Source organism: Sus scrofa, chromosome 15 (assembly GCF_054392235.1).
Source record: "Sus scrofa isolate SSC_HxYL_T2T_F1_AM1 chromosome 15, Sscrofa_HxYL_maternal_Yorkshire_Landrace_v2.0, whole genome shotgun sequence".
Classification (NCBI taxonomy): Eukaryota; Metazoa; Chordata; class Mammalia; order Artiodactyla; family Suidae; genus Sus; species Sus scrofa.
In genome coordinates, this window is record NC_139397.1 from 94,218,133 (window position 1) to 94,224,132 (window position 6,000).

At 40.5% G+C, this 6,000-nt stretch overlaps 1 long non-coding RNA gene across 9 annotated transcripts in view; it reads right to left on the reverse strand.

Annotated features, from left to right (window-relative positions):
- LOC146395980 (uncharacterized) overlaps positions 1–5,767 on the reverse strand; it is a 350,884-nt gene extending 345,117 nt beyond the window's left edge. For 7 of the 9 annotated variants that reach the window (XR_014829587.1, XR_014829589.1, XR_014829596.1 and 4 more), the window contains exon 1: positions 5,518–5,570. This is a non-coding gene — a long non-coding RNA (uncharacterized LOC146395980). Of the gene's footprint in view, positions 1–5,513 lie in introns of all 9 variants that reach the window. The other 2 variants (XR_014829584.1, XR_014829600.1) reach the window with 2 other exon arrangements.
- Between the last annotated feature and the right edge of the window lie 233 nt (positions 5,768–6,000).

Consider the following 6,000-nt stretch of genomic DNA (forward strand, 5'->3'; position numbering starts at 1 on the left):
TAGTTGGATTAGTTTCCGCTGCGCCATGATGGGAGCTCCAGAATGTTTTCTGGTTTAAATCTATTTTTCTTCCTTTGAACCATGAGCATTATTTTTGTTCAAAATTGTAATGTCAGTCCATGATAAGTCTTACTGCAGATAGTTTAGAAATACATACACAGGCTTGCACGTAGGGTACAAGGGGCTCATCTCATTTGATTAAAAGCATATACAAGAATATGCATTGTCCCATGCAAGGACAATACTGAATTTTCACCCAAAATTGCATATAAATAATGTGTAAATGAAAAGCTCCCTGAATAAGCATTAAGAAGGAAGACCATAACACTTCATCATTTCAATGGTCCCAGCCCAAAGGTGCTTGTGTCACTTTGACATAACAGAGTGTGACATAATCATAGGCATTGTTTCAGGCTGCTGAGTCCAAACTCAGGGGAAAAGAGGGAATGAAAACAGGCCCAAGGAGGAATTCTCATCACGGCTCAGTGATAACAAACCCAACCGGTATCCATGAGGTTGCGGGTTCGATCCCTGGCCTTGCTCTGTGGGTTAAGGATCCAACGTTGCCATGAACTGTGGTGTAGGTTGCAGACACTGCTCGAATCCCACATTGCCGTGGCTGTGGTGTAGGCTGGCAGCTATAGTTCTGATTCGACCCCTAGCCTGGAACTTCTATGCACTGGAGGAATGGGCCTAAAAAGACAAAAAAAAAGAAAAGAGGCCCAAAGAGTCACTGAGGGCTGTAGCCCAGGCCCTTGGCTCCAGCCCACATAGCCCGTTGCTTTCCCAGATTGGTCTGGCCTCCTCCTCCTTCTCCTCAAGGAAGGAGGGCTTTCTGTAGTTTTACTTTGAGGAAATGATGAGCAACAGATATGGAAATAAGCCAATCAGTTAGCTTTCTGTTTGAATCCAAATCTTGAGCAATATTTGTAAGATGCTCCCCAAAGGAGAGGAAGGGCCTCCTAGCCTCTCCAGCGTTGCTGCTCCAAGTTTGCCTCACACACTGAAGGTCTGCAGGGTGAATACCTCCTGATTCATCTGCCACTATGAGTGTTCAGGATAAAAATGTCCTGCCTTCTGCTCGCCAACCACTACTATTTGTAAATTGTCTCTGATATAGGAGATCCTATACAGAGTTCCTGTTGTGGTGCAGCAGAAACGAATCTGACTAGTAACCATGAGGTTGCGGGTTCAATCCCTGGCCTTGCTCACTGGGTTAAGGCTCCAGTGTTGCCGTGAGTTGCGGTGTAGGTAGCAGACACCACTCAGATCCTGCGTTGCTATGGCTGTGGTGTAGGCCGCTAGCTGCAGCTCCAGTTCAACCCCTAGCCTGGGAACCTCCATGTGCTGTGAGTGCAGCCCTAAAAACAAGGGGGGGGGGGGAACCCTATACAACAGTCCAACTTCATTAAGAATGCACCGAATCCTATAAGAAAACAGCCCTCTATTACATTTAGAATGGATATGCAATGAGGTCCTACTGAACAGCACAGAGGCCTATATCTAATCCCTTGGGGTAGAACATGATGGAAGATAGTATGAGAAAAAAAATGTGTATATATATATATATATATATATATATATATATATACACACATATATACATACACACACACACATATATATGACTGGGTCACTATGCTGTATAGCAGAAATTGACACAACACCTTAAATCAACTATACTCTAATAAAAATAAAATAAAATTTTTAGAAAAGAAAGAAAACAGCCCCAATGCTGTTATGGGATCTCCATACATCCCAGTACCTACTACCAAGCCTTGAGCATGGCAAAGACTCATCAAAATTACCTTCTACAAGTCAAATTTAGGCATTTTTTCATTATCGATGGTGGATTTAAACCATCCATCCATGTACTTGTACCCAGTCCCCTAGGCCTGCATTTGCACCAGGTCTAGCTGGAGGTGGGAATGAAATCTGTGTCACAGAACACATGCTACCATTCAGTTTGTGAGAAAATTACCCATGATTTGGCTTCATTAATCTCATTCTCCACTGGTACCATCAACCACTGACTACTTGACTTCTCAGTTATTTGGTTGAAGGAATATATTTTATATCTAATACGGAAATTCAATATCTGAATATTGGGATCAAAGAATCTATTTCCAGAAAATAAATACGTATACACACATATTACATACACACATATACACACACTCTATAATCATCTGACCTCGTACATGAATTTTCTACATCATTTATTTTCAAAAGAAAATCTTGATTTTTATCATTTTATATTTCTTTTTTAATATGTGAATATAATAATGTAATTTAACATTTTCTTAATATTTAGAGTTGACCTTAGAACGATAGTTAATGTTCTGTCCCATAATACAGTGGTACTCCTGGTGACTGTCAATGTACATAAAACTCTCTTGGTTACAATGAAAGGCTTCAATTTAAGGGGAAAAGGTGTCTGGTTTTAGTTGAGGACTTTTGTCTCTTCAAACAAAAGGATGAGAGATCATCATTGCTTCTCTCTGCTGTCATGTGTCTGCCTCTCCTTCTCAACCCAACCCCTATAACCACCACTGGATTTTCTGATGCTAAGTGCCTTTGGAACTGTTTATTCATTCATTTCTTCATCCTGCAAGTACTTAACGAGCCTAATGGTTACAGAGGTCAAAGAAGGCTTCCTTGAGCAAGTGCTGTTTGAGTTGAAAACCTGAAGCATTAACTCCATGAGAAAGAGCTTCGAGAGCCTTCCTAGCAGTGAGAAACAGAGGTGCCAAACTGCTGTGGTCAAAGAGAAAGAAGAAAATCCGTGTTATAGAATCCCCCAAGGCTGAGATCCAAGCTTTTGGGTTGCTTCTAAGAGTAAAAAGAAGAGGTTGAGGTATAAGTAGTGGGGGATAGTTGACAACAAGTTTTGCATTTTGGAAACACTGCCTTGGCCGCAGAGTGGATGATGGTTTGGACTTGGGCAAGGGAGGACACCCAATAAGAGAGAGTGGCAGTACATTCAGTAAGAAATGGTGGTGGCTTGGACTAAGGCCAGAGAGCTCTATCTGGGCTCCCCAGAAATCTGTGAACTTGGACAGGAAAACAAGCCCTTCTTTATTTTCACCCACCTCTGATTGAAATTTAGTATTTCCTTCGCTGATGACTGTAGATAATAACCCACAGTAGTATCAGCAGCACCTGTGACCGTGCAACCAAGAGGAGCCACAGGTGTCTTCAGATCACATTACAGCTGCCGCAGCTCTATCAAGATATCACTTACACTTATCGCTGCCTGAAAATTACTGTAGTTGTCAGGCCTGCCACTATACCATGTTACATAATGCATTAATAAAGGTGCACCTCTGTTATAATTCAATTTTTAAAATATTTTGATAACTGCATTTTAACATAATTGGTTTCCTTTGTAATCCTATGTACTTGATTTAATGAATTTAAGTCTTATTCTAAAAAGGGGCTCAGAGGCTTTACCAGGCTGCCAGAGGTCTCCACTGCACAAAATAAATTAAGAACTCCTGAGGGTGAAGGATAGTGAAGAGTTTGAGAGCTATGTAGGTCAATGGGGAATAGCCTGGATGGGGATTTTGGGTGAAGGAAGGATCCTGGGATAGTTCCTAGGGGTCTGGCTCATGCAAGTGGGTGGACAGTGGCACACTAGTGTTCTACTCAAAGGAGAAAACACTAGAAGAATAGCATATGAATATCTATGGATAAACTGCAAGGGCTTTAATAAATGGACTTGGGGGTATGTAGTTGGGCCAATTTTTTCCTGATATTTGGAGTTATGGCAAAGTTACAGATAATTGAGGAATACTGGTAAATTAGGTGTCACCATGAAGGGATACACATATATAACAAGAATCCTTATCAAGAAAAGTACAAACTTCTCTTCACAATGTCCAGTCCAAGTTTTTGTTCACAAAAGTATTTTTAATATTCACAAATGAAACAGTTACCCAAAAATCTGCTATTTCCTCTACAAGACTGGTTTCTAGGGGATTGAATTTCTTGTCCTGGTGGAGTCCAGTTTTCATTAAAACCTTTAGTTAAGCAATGGATATCATCACCCAACATCTTTTTTTCCTGGGGTCCCAATTATCTATTCTGTTTATTTAAGACCCCAAATTTCTACTGCAGCTCTTTCAAAAAAAATCAGAAATATCAACCCAAATATCCTCATTATTTCTATTTCTACCCATGAGCAACATATTGACTTTGCCAAAACAATTAAACAAACTTAAAGCCAAACAGTTCCCTTGGTGACTTCATCCAAGCCTCCTGCCAGCTATCCCATCAGACATCTGTTGAATTCCAGGCAAGAGAAGAGTTGCAAACAAGGGAGTACAGCATTAAACTCAGTGTATGTCTTCCATTCCTGTTTACCTTCAAAGTTGTATAAACCTTCTAAACACTTATGCATTCAAAACACAATTTTAAATATGAGAGTCCGGGGATGCACATACTGGATTGCCCTTAGCTCTGCAACTTGATGACAGAAATTTTTTCATTTTCTGCTGTTTTTCCTTTTGCTCGTGGAAGAAAATACTTCAGGCAAGAATAAATTCAAAAGCTGGTAGAAAGGATTTGAGAAAAAGTGGTTTCCCTTGCCCCTCCTATTCCCAGGTGTCCATGCAGATTGTGACAGCATTTTTTTTTCTTTTCATTTTCTTTAGCTCACTCACCAGGCCCCAACTCTCTCCTGCTGAAAAAATCTCAAAGAAACCAAAGCCATGGCGATTTTATTTCTTTAAGTCTCCTCCCCATCAAGAACTCTGTGATTTACACTATGCTGTGTGAAATCCATTTCAGTTGTCTTGGCTTCAAATTCCCAGAATTTAATATGAAAGGTAGTATTTTATTTGATTAATGCAACTATTCAATCCTTCATTACTTTTGACCATGTGCCCAAGACAAAAACATTTTTCCTCCCATAGGTGTTAACTGTTATGAATACGCTGCTTCTTGAAAAAACTGGTTCTTCTCTGATCTATAGAGCATTTGAACAAAAATGTCTGCATCAAATTGGTTAGTTTTAAAAGAAATTTTCCAGATTAAAATCTGCCTGGCTGACTGGACTGCTTGGCAACTGAATGAGCTTAGCCAGGTGGCTAGACACATTCTTCAAACTTTATTTTTCTAATTTTCTATTACATAAGTGATACAGAAATGCTGAAATAGGAAAGAGCCTGAGAGAAAAATATATAGCGTGCTTGAAAATAGCTGCCTCACGCAGGCAGTGTGATCTACATTCTAGGATAGAGAAAGCACATTTGCTTACCTTGTTTATCTAACAAAGCAAAACAAAATCTTCCTGTGTTAGAACTTTTGGGGTTCTAACAAAGTTTTGGTTACACAAACTAGCAAAAAAAAAACAAAGATACCAGGCCACAGGAAGAGGGGTGCCTCATGAACCAATGAACCAGACCCTCTCACACTGTCAGAGAGCTCTCTCCTCCCTCCGCCTCCTCCTCTCTGTGGCTGCTTTCAATCCCAGTGAATCACCTCTACATCCCAGCGACAACTAGAGCCACTTACAGTTCACGTCGTCGTTCCACCTCCCCAGCATCCAGCGAGAGTAAAGCACCACTACCTTTCGCCTTCCGGCTTCTGCTTTTAGAAAAGCCAAGGAAAAACTCTGATTGGGCTAGCTTAGAACGCATGCGCATTCTCAGACCAATCATTGTTGCTGGGTAATAAAGCGCAGTGATTGGCCCAGCTGGCGCCAACTTTACGCCTGGTGACAAGCACAATGCCAGTGAGTTGAGGTCGAATAAAAAAAGGGCAACTCATTTGAATTCGTATATTAAACTAGAAGCTTCCCGGAATACAGTTTCAGAAGAAAGGGGGGTTGCTCAACAAACAAAATAACAATTGCTTGTCCCATTTATGTGGCAATCGTGACGCTACAGTCTTTGCCAAATAAGATTTTGCCCTGGTTTGAGTTTAAGATGCCAGAGATTAAATTATTATATAATTTATTATTTTATATCAAAGGCCTTGTTTCCCCAAGATACAATT